Raw genomic sequence first — 10,857 nt, 5'->3', positions numbered from 1 at the left:
GGGCGTGGTGTGGGTGCTACTTTCATCTCTCTATTCATAGCAGTGAAACATGCCACTAGAGGGTTGTGGTCTGGTAGAGGGAAGTGTGGACATGAAGAGGGGGTCGTGGAGGGAATGGTCTTTTCGGAATGCTGGCAGGGCTGGGGAACGAAATATTTCTCTAGTAGTGGTGTCTATTTGGAGGTGGCATCAGTGGCAGGATATGATGCGTTTAATGTGGAGGTTGGTTAGGTGGAAGATGAGCACCAGGAAGTTCTGTCCTTGTTGCGTTGAGTGGCGTGGGGTTCAAGGGTCTTGGTGTGTGAAGTGGAGGAGATGCGCTGGACGGCGTTGTCAACCACGTGAGAAGGCAATTTATGATGGTGGAAGAAGGAGACCAACTGTGTCTTTCTGAGGTGTAATTGGTCATCCTGGGAACACATGTGGTGGAGGCGGAGGAATTGGGAATAAGGAATGGAGTTTTTACATGAGATAAGGTTGGAGGAGATGTCGTCTAGATACCTGTGGGAGGAGGTGAGCTTGTAGTATATGTCTGTAATTAGTCAGTCGCCAGAGACGGTGATGGAGAGGTCCATGAAGGTGAGGGAAGTTGCCAAGATGATCCGGGTAAATTTGAGGTCGGGGTGGAAGCTGTTGGTAAAGTTGGTGAGCTATTCAAGCTCCTCGTTGGAGCACCAAGTGGCGCCCATGCATTCATCGATGTAGCGGAGGAATAGGCGGAGGATAGTGCCTGTGTAACTGCGAAAGATGGACAGTTTCGCGTAACTGGCAAACAGGCAGACATACAAATTCCCATGCGGATACCCATGGCGACCCGTTTTGACGGAGGAAGTGGGAAGATTGGAAAGATAAGTTGTTGATTGTGAGGACTAGTTCAGTCAGGTGGATGAGGATGTCTGTGATGAAGAAATGGAAGGCTTGCAGACTTCTGCCACGGCAGATGGATGTGTACAGGGACTGGATGTACATGGTGAAGATGACACATTGGGGGCCGGGGAAACGAAATTCATGGAGGAGGTGAAGTGCATAGGGGTGTCACGAATATTAATGCACATTTCCTGGACTGGGTAAGTAAGATTGTGACGAGGTAGGAAGAGATGATTCAGATGGGACAGGCGGAGGCTGAGGCAATAGGTCGATTGGGGCAATCGGGTTTGTGAATCAAAGGAAGGAGGTAGAATCGGGGAGTGCACGGTTCACGGACAGTGAGGTTGGAGGTTGTGGATAAGAGACGCCCAGAGGTGATGAGATTGTGGATAGTCTGGGAGATGATGGTTTGATGATGGGAGGAGAGGTCGTGATCGGGGTCAGTCGGAGGAGGTGCCTACGAGTTGGCACCTGGCTTCAGCTTTGTGCCTCTGTCCGACTCACGAGCCTAATTCCTGATGAATGGCTCATGCCGAAGTCGTCCATTCTCTGCTCCTCGGATATTGCCTGTCCTGCTGTGCTTTTCCAGTACAACACTCTCTACTCATTCATTATTATTGTCTCATTTCACACTATCTATCACGCTGTCTATTTGATGCTCGAGAACACTGTTCCCATGAACTATGACAAGATCTGCCAATTTGAAACAAAAACAGAAATTGCTGTAAAATCACAGGCACCATCTGTGCAGATGAATCACAGTTAACGTTTCACATCCACTGGGTCCGTCTTTCCACAGATGCTGCAAGACGTCCTGAAATTTTCTAGAATCGACTGTTTTTGTTTGATTTTCAACATCGGCAATTTTTTTCATTTACGTTTTCTTCTTTTCTGCCAATATAATTTGACTAAAGATTACGTTAAATGTTTTAAATATGACTGCGATGGAATGGCCAGACTTTACCAGCCCGCTTCTTTTATTTGGTGCACATGACCAATGCCTTTCCACTTGTTCATACCGCACCCTACAGCTGCACTGCATATAAATTGACAAAATTGTGGCATTTTCTCGGATTGATAATCAGGAGCGAGATTGTGTGAAATTGTTCAAAACGTAAGATAAACTGAGAGAATACGGGATATTAAACGGGAAACTGAAAGGGAAAGAGAGAACAGTGAATGACAATTTTTAGACAAAATTGAAATGGAATTGCTCCAGATTCAGAAAGTGTTTTCATCCACAAACATATCACAATGTGGAATGTAATTTTTAGGACAGCCAATGCAAGCAGATTGCAAAATCTTAGTTTTAAAGTCTTGCTGCAACTGTTTTGGTTTTAATGAACGCACACATGGGATTCAGTGCTGTAATGATCCCCTAAACTGGAGAAGGAAATCCTTGCCTTCAAGAATACGTCCGGAATGTTCACTGATTCATCCCAGTAATGGCAGGACTATCCTCTGGAAGCGTATGAGTAAAATCATTCAATGTTCCATGGAGTTTTGAATGAGTGGTGAAGGGAATGTCTCCATTGACAAATTAATCATTCAGTAGAATTCAATACAGGGACCCATGAAATGATGAACACATTGAAAAAGAACATGGACATACGATACACAATAGCTACGACAATTACTATGTGAAATCGTTTGATTTCAGATCCACTGTGGCCTTTGGTGATGACATTTACTGTCCAGAACCAGTCTGCACTGGAATGACTGGAGACACACTATGAAATATTTGAACTTGAGTCGCCTTTAGAAATAGCTGAGGCTCACTCAGGGCACGTGGAGTTAGAGGTGTTGACCTTACAAACCTTTCAAACATTTCGTGGAAGAATAAAGGGAGTGATAGATAATTTTCGATCCTATGGAGATGATGTTCGTGAACTGGATAGATAATAATTTACCTTATTGGAGTTTATACATAGTGACGTCATATTTAAAAAGCAAAGAGTTCATAGTGTAACTGTAAGATCTTCAGGTCACCCTCAGTGGGAGCATTGTGTGTAATCCTTGTCCTCATTTTCCACCAAAAACATGTAAAGAGGTTAGAAAGGACACCGACGCTGTTTCCTGGATAGCAAGATATTAGAAAGCCAAGTGACGTTGTTTACTGAGACATAAAAATATCAGAAAGGATGCAAACGGGATGATGGAAAGAATGAGGGAGTTTATTCACGAGGTCTGGAAATGCTGGAGCAGAAACACCCAAGTTTGAAATCAACAAATGAGATTTTAACAGAACGTGAGGTTTGAATGACTAAATCAGGGAAATCCCCTCTTTCGAGTGAATCAATAACTTTAGTTAGAGCTTCAAAACCATTAGTGAATGATTAAGAAAAGTTTGACAGAGAGTTTCTTTCAATCAATAGAGTTAGTTAAATCGTGAACGACTTTCCAGAAAGAAAACGTAGAAGCTGATTTCACAATGTTTTAAAAGATACACGAACAAACATACAATGAGGGAATTTACCATTGAGAAAAAGTCAGTGTTGTTGCGTAAGAATTTCGAATTTGGTTGACTTCAGACACAAAGACATTTCATGAAGACGTAGAACTGATTAAGATTGAGTAAAAAACGTTCATGGATTGGTAAGTTGTGGCGTGTTATTCAAGGTGAAACTCTGTAAATGGAGCTGATGTCCTAAAATAACAGCAGACAGAAGTTATATCCTAATGATAGGAATTGAATCGTCACTTGGATTTGCAACACCTACTTTAAAGATTCGACCACATTCACATGAAGTTATGTATATTTCGTACATTCTTTACTCCACCCAAGAAATGCACCAAGAAGACTCTGTTATTTTGTATTGTTAACCCTCTGTACTTCTCTGCAGCACGCCATTGAAGATAAAATATGCTCAGGCCAAAATTCAATTCAATACAATATTCAATCGGTCCTATGTGATTTTTCTTTTTGATTATTGCAATAACCTTTGTGACTTTGCAACAAAATGCGTAACATGAAACCAGTTCAACATTTATTTTCTTGAAATTTAAAGCAATGCACATGGGAAACGGTATCCACCTGCTGAACAATCACCTTTGGCTCTCTCTCCACATATGTCTCTTCACGTTTTAAATATTTGCGGTATGTTTGTTGATCAAGGAGTCATTATCCAAAAAAGGTCATTTCTCAATCCACAAACACGGGTATTTTCCCAAAAACTTGGCTTTGCTCAATATCACCTTCTATCCGTACCCCTCAAGACAATGAATATTTGAAGCTGCTCCATGTGAGGCTCAAACTTAAAACTTCAGCGCAGCACAGCCCACTATACTGGCACAGAGATACCATGCACTGTCACCTGCATCACAGGAACAACACATTAATGCTTATCTCCACATTCCTGGTTGTACCTTAACGTTTGGCAAACCGAAGTTCTCTGATTCCATGGCTAGTAACGGGGATTAAACGATCATCTTAACATGTAGTTCTGACCCCGAGTGAGGAAAATGGTGAGCTGCTCATTGCAAAGATGGGTAGATTTTTGAAATATATAATTGCAACATTTGCCTTCACTAACCAATGAACATTTTATTTTGTTTTTAATTTGTAGAAATCTTAAAATCTTCTTCTTTAACAGACTCAATGACAGATCTCCATTGTGTCTCTGGTATCAAGTTCCAAAGTGTAAAACCACTCTGAATTCTTCCACCACAGTCCGCTTTTTGGTAGTGTTCCAGTTGTGGGAAATGCACTTCCCCGTGTGTCAACTGCTGCTCCCAGCATTCTCTCTAACACTGCACTCATTTTCCTTCTGACATTTTCTCACTGTGTTGCTATGATCATACTTGGTGTTGCATGGCCTAGGAAAATGATACAGATCAAGGTTTTTGCATTGTTGAATTCAATTGTGTGTTTAGTCTTATTTAGGATTTTGAAAGTGTCTGTTCTGTACAGAAGTGCTGGTCAAAAACATCTGAGCAGAAGAATGGTGTTCCGAATAATGACATTGAGCACTATGCACTCTCCTCCAGTGCACAGTGGGAATGCCGTTGCCCCCACAACCCAGAGGTCAGACCATAGTCTTGGGACCGTACTGTGCTATTTAGCATTTCACCAAACCAGGGAGAAATATCTGCTGTTCTGCATAATTTACGCAATTCACTTATTTATAAGTTCATGCACATGCGCATATGTGTGACGAGGTGGCCGAGAGGTTAAGGCGATGGAGTACTAATCCATTGTGCTCTGCACGCGTGGGTTCGAGTCCCACTCTCGTCGCTGTTTTCAATGTTGCTATTTTTGCATGCTCACACCTGTCTTATTTAAACTGGAACACCAATGGTCAATTTATATGCATCGACGCTATTATAAAATCTCAAAGAATAATTTGAGTCAGTTGCTTAAACTGCATTGAAACGTAGATCGCATTGGGATAATGAAAAGTAACGCGATTTTCTTTTTCAAGTCAAGCTGCTGTGACCTTTTATCATATGAAAGAGATGCAGGAAAACCAAAATACAAGAGATGCGAAGGGCATGTTTATGTAATGGGATTCTTAATGACTGTTTTGTCAAATGAAATCTGGAGCATGTTGAGTAGAAGTTAGTCATCTTGGTGAGAAGAGTACAGAGAGACAACACAAAATAATGGAAATATTTCAAAAGGGGCAGGGCGTGGGGGTTGGGGCACCGACAACTGGCTGAAAATGCACAGTAAAGAATTGCAGATATGGGTGCCATGCATGGATACGGAGAGACTTACACATTGGTCTCTCCCTCGCCCGTTGCTCTCGCCATTGATGAAGGCTGGACACAAGACACAGATAAACACAAGATGTGGGAAGCAAGCTCCAAAACGTTATGCACACACTGGATGCATCACATTGAACAATGAACAACTGGAGAAGTAGCATGTTCACTGCAGGGACTGAACCTAAACTGTGGATCAATAATCGCAAATTCATGCAGCATTAGCATGAAAAATGATTTAGTGTGTCTTTATACGCATGTCATTAACAGACGTTTCGTTCTAATACCGTGTGGTTGAAAGAAGAGGACACCACATGTCAAGATGGATGACAAAGTAACCAAGTTTGCTTTGAAATTGAGATCTATGTCATCATTGTACACAGTGGACAAGTTCATTTTAAATAATACAAACCACATTCCCTCACCTGGAATAAAAGTGTGATTACATTTCAAACATTGCCCTTGCTAAGTGGCAGTTACTCAACGTGAAAAACATGATGTAATTTTTATTGAGCATACATCAATTAGTACCATTATCTAACTTCGGATTGACTGCAATATGCACATGATAAACAATATTTAAGAAAGAATGTCTTTTGGAACTAATGATTCGGTGCTGACGAAAAGTAATATTAAATTCACATGATGCGGATATTCCACCAATGGCTCCTTTGGTGGAAATGGTCAGTGGGCACTATTTCTAAGTTGGTATAGAGGTGTGTGAGTTGCAAGGGTTGGGAGCTCCACCTCATCTGGAGCAGCGTCTGCTCACATGGACCAGGGAGCATTGGGGCAGCAGGCTGGGAGTTCCAACCACAACTGGAGCAGCCTGTATTGACATGAAGCAGCAGGGAGCATTGCAACATCAGACTGCGGGATCTTACCTAATTTTAAGCAGCTTCAGTCGACATGGAGCAAGGAGCTTTGCGAGATCCGTCTGGGAGCTCCACTCTCACTTGGAGAAGCTTTTAATGTCAAGTAGCAGCGGGAAGCATTGGGACATCAGAGTGATAGATCCAACCTCAACTGGACCGCTTCTATTGACATGGAGGAGGGAGCATTTGGATATCAGAGTGGGAGCACCAACCTCACAAGGACCAGCTCTTAATGACACGTCGCACCTGGGAGCATTTTGGCATGAGAGTGGTAGATCCAACCTCAACTGAACCGCTTCTATTGACATGGAGCAAGGAGCATTGAGGCATCAGACTGGGAGCTCCAACTTAAATTGGAGAAGCTGCTATTGACATGGAGCAGCAAGGAGCATTGGAACGTCAGGTTGGGGGCTCCAACCTTGCCTGGAGCAGCTGGTATTTACATGGAAGAGAAGGGAGGATTGGGACATTAGGCTGGGGGAAAGGATATTCAACTATTTTAATCTGAAGTAAAATAGGTTTCAAAACTCAGATGTTAATTGATTTATGAAGAAACTTTCCCACGAAAATAATTAATACTTTCGAGACTAAAGACAAGTCCTGCAAATATCCAACTCAGGAAAACGCATTGGTACAGAGAGAAATGGGAGTAATGTTTCATGTCTTTATCTTTTCTTTTCTGGCCGACTCTGCATTGGATTATATCACTGAAGGATGTTTTCACTCATTTCATGTTGTTCAGTTTCCTGCAAATACGATCAGGTCATTAACGTAATGTAAATCTGAAAATTAATGGGAATATGCGATGTTATGATTAGACAGGAGGTTACCTCTAATTAGGGTGAAAACGCAGCAAAGTAAGTTGCAATTTTCTTGATCAGCAGCGACCTCATTGATTGGCTGCTCAAATTGTGAATGGTAGTTTTTTTTAAAGACAATTTGAAGTGGATCATTGATGGTGATTATCATTGTTCTTCGTTCACCTTGTGACTGTTACTGTTATTGCTCATGTCATTGTCAGCACCACAGCTCTGCAGCGTGTAAAATTTCAGCTGTGCATCTGGCCAGTGGTACAGCCATTCGATCAATTAAACATTACCAAGAGCACTCAATGTTAAAAATCACATTGCATCAGATAGTATCGAACAAGCATATTTGGAAGCACCAGTGTTCAGTGTACTGTTTCTTCATCAGGTGGTTGTCAACTGTTGGACTCTAATCTGGCTTTGTATGATTTTTAAATTTGTCCATCCCAGTCCAACACCAACACATCTAAGTCATGGGTACCATCGACACCACGAACGGTCAGTTAAAGTCCAGATGATCTTCCAAACGATCGCGCATATTGACACACACATCAAGTTTCTGCAGAAAGACACCCACCTGATGAAGGAGCGGCTCTCTGAAAGCTAGTGTTTCCAAATAAACCTGCTGGACTAAGCCCTGACGTTGTGTCATTTTTAACTTTGTCTACCCAACTCAAACACTGGCACTTCCATATCATTGAGAACATCAGTCATGTCCCAGCGCAGTCAGAGAAGGCAATCTTGGAATAGCCTCACTCATTGTTCAGAAGGTACGTTTAATTTTCAGAAACCAACCCACTCAATCGTGAATTACTACAGATTGTTAATGTGCTGACCTGTTTGTTTTAGCTTTACATTAAATGGAAGCCGGTTAGCTCAGTCCGTTGGCTAACTGGTTTTTGGTATAGAGTGAGACTAACGACGTGGGATTAATTGTCGCACTGTCTCAGGGTGCCAGAAGGATCATCATCTCCTCTGCTTACGTGATCTGTAATACAATGTGACTCTAGTGAGTAGGAATGCACCTGTCGATGTCAAGCATCATTATCATTGCCATCGATTGCCTTGGTCGTTTGGTCACAATGACCAGGAACGGGACTTAGTCCTTTTAATACTCACTGATTTAATGGGATACAGAAAAATGTTGTGCAAAATAGACTTGATTGAAAACTGGGTTTCCAAGGGTCGCTGCGTTGGTTACAGAAAATGTTACATTATCACAGGGCTTCTCACTCGGTCGGCTTCAATTCAGCACAGAATTCGATTCAACCACACTTCACGAACATGCTTCTGCAAGATCCTAAAGACAACATGAAACACACTGCACTCATCTTTAATCTTCACCATGGCTTCATTCAAGGACATAATGCACAGTTTTCATGAATACTGAAGACATAAGAATGTCATGCAAGATTAAATTGAATTTCAGTTTAAATTGTTAAGTGATAAGAATCTCGAGTAAGATACAGAACGCCCGAAATTCATGTTTATTACCGTGGTCAGAACTCTAGTCAGAAAAAGGGGAAATCTGTCCCTGAATCCCCAATATCTAACCGGCAGTTTGCTCCATGTGTCTAGTTGGAAACCTGTGTGAAGGAGCATGCAGCTTGAAAGAGCATCTGGGAGAATCCTGCACTGTCTGATCTGAAGCTACAACAGCAGCTGGTAGAGCGGTGGGATAAAGGGGAGGACCTTGGTATTCCGTGGTGTAGATTCACATTGTCCTCATCATGCTATTGTTTAAAACCCTCTGTCAGAAACAGCACAGACTGAGAGGAATAGGAGGGGGCCATTTCACCCGCCAGCGCTACCCCCCCATTTGACATAATTACGGCTGATCGAACAGGTCAATGTCTTTTCCCAGCCCATCTACATCAACCTAACACCCAAAGGGAAAAAGACACTGAATAAATCGAAACACTCTGTGCAACCGTGGGAGGGAACTGTGTTGAAAGACAGTGGGTATCTGCAGTGGGTTTTGTGAATGCGCAGCCGATTGCTGGCTTATCATATTTCAGATGATATGATTTTCTTAAAACTCACCACCAAGAAAGTGAGGAACCTTCTCTGGTCAGTAGCAGGAACGAGAACTCCAGACGAGGGGAACTGACGATGAAGCAGCAGAACAATCATTGAATCAGCTGAAATCTGAACAAAATTGCGATTCTGGCGGGAATCAAACCCACAAACTGTGAATCGCGATCTTAACAATGCAGTAGATGTCCACCACGTCTTTCATTGTGCCACTGAGCTGCGCTAGCCTCCATTTTACTGCACTGAAAGTTACAGTATTCAAGTCTTTCAATAAATATCTGTTTATCTTCGCCCCACCTTCCAGTACCTGGTCCTTATCCGTGCATGCTCTAGCTCCTCAAGTGTTTCAACTAAATACTGCTGAAGTATTTGGATGACTCTTAGCTTTACCACACGTTCAAACAGTGAGTTCCAGACAAACAACCCTCTCCGGATGTAAACATTCTTCCTAAATCTTCCCTGAACATCCTCCCTGTAGCGTTTCATCTATAACCTTGGTTATTTATCCATCCCATATGAAGTTTATTCCTGTCAAACATACCTATTCCATTTCTGTGCACGTTAATCAATTTCTCTCTCAGCTTTCTCCGCTCTCAGATAGAGAGCCCCAGTCGAGCTCATCTATCTTTGCATTGGCGAGAGTGTAGTACTTTAAAAGCACAGAACGTCTGGCAGCATCCGAGGAGCAGGAGAATCGATGTTTCCGGCATAAGCCCTTCATCAGGAATGAGGCTTTTGAGTCGGGGTTGAAGAAGGGGAATGGGGTTGGTGGTCAGGTAGCTGGGAAACCGATAGATGGATGAAGAGAGGTAGAAGGTCGTAGTTCGGAGGGGCAATGATGGCCGGGTCCAGAGAGCAGTGCCTAGCTGTAGGTTTGGGATTGGGATAATGTTGGGGGAGGTGAAATGAGGAAGCTGTTGAAATACACATTTATCCCGTATGGTTGCAGGGTCCTAAGGTGGAACAAAAGATTTTCTTCCTCCAGGCATCGGCTGGCAATGGAATGTCGTTTTTTTTTCCCCGAAACATCGATTTCCTACTCCTCAGATGCTGTCTGACGTGCTGGGCATTTCCAGCACTACACTCTCGACTTTGAGCTCCAGCACCTGCAGGCCTCACTTTCGCTTATCTTCGCAGGGGGAATGGTCGAGCTCAGGCACCACGTTGATAAATCTCCTCTGACCACAATCCCGTCCAAACGCACTTTTCCTGAAAGGCTGGCAATCACAACAGAATAAAGTTATCAAAAGAAATGTAGAAATATCGGAACAAAATCTGCAGGTCTAGTGCATCTGGGGAGAAATTTTCGAGCCAAACCATCCGCCTTTGGAATGAATGGTATGTGTAGATGGGGCAGGAACATGAAAGAAGATGGGCAGGGTCTAAAATGATTGAACTCCACGTTGGGTACTGAAGATTGCACGGTCTCTCATTCGGAAATGACGTGCCACTCTTCCAACTTGCACAGGCCATGCGGAGCTCTGCAGCAGACCAAACTGACATGGAGGCATAGGAACACAGTGGGAATTTGCAGTGACAGGAATCTAGAAGCTCAAGTTCTTTTTCTGTTT

General features: G+C 42.8%; 1 non-coding gene across 1 annotated transcript; it reads left to right on the top strand.

The window, feature by feature from the left end:
- Nucleotides 1–5,019: 5,019 nt before the first annotated feature.
- On the top strand, nt 5,020–5,101 carry trnas-acu (transfer RNA serine (anticodon ACU)). Its single transcript has one exon. It is a non-coding gene; the product is annotated as a tRNA-Ser (tRNA).
- Nucleotides 5,102–10,857: the final 5,756 nt, after the last annotated feature.

Source organism: Hemiscyllium ocellatum, unplaced genomic scaffold (assembly GCF_020745735.1).
Source record: "Hemiscyllium ocellatum isolate sHemOce1 unplaced genomic scaffold, sHemOce1.pat.X.cur. scaffold_290_pat_ctg1, whole genome shotgun sequence".
In the NCBI taxonomy this organism is placed as follows: domain Eukaryota; kingdom Metazoa; phylum Chordata; class Chondrichthyes; order Orectolobiformes; family Hemiscylliidae; genus Hemiscyllium; species Hemiscyllium ocellatum.
This window is presented reverse-complemented; position numbering and strand designations above follow the sequence as displayed.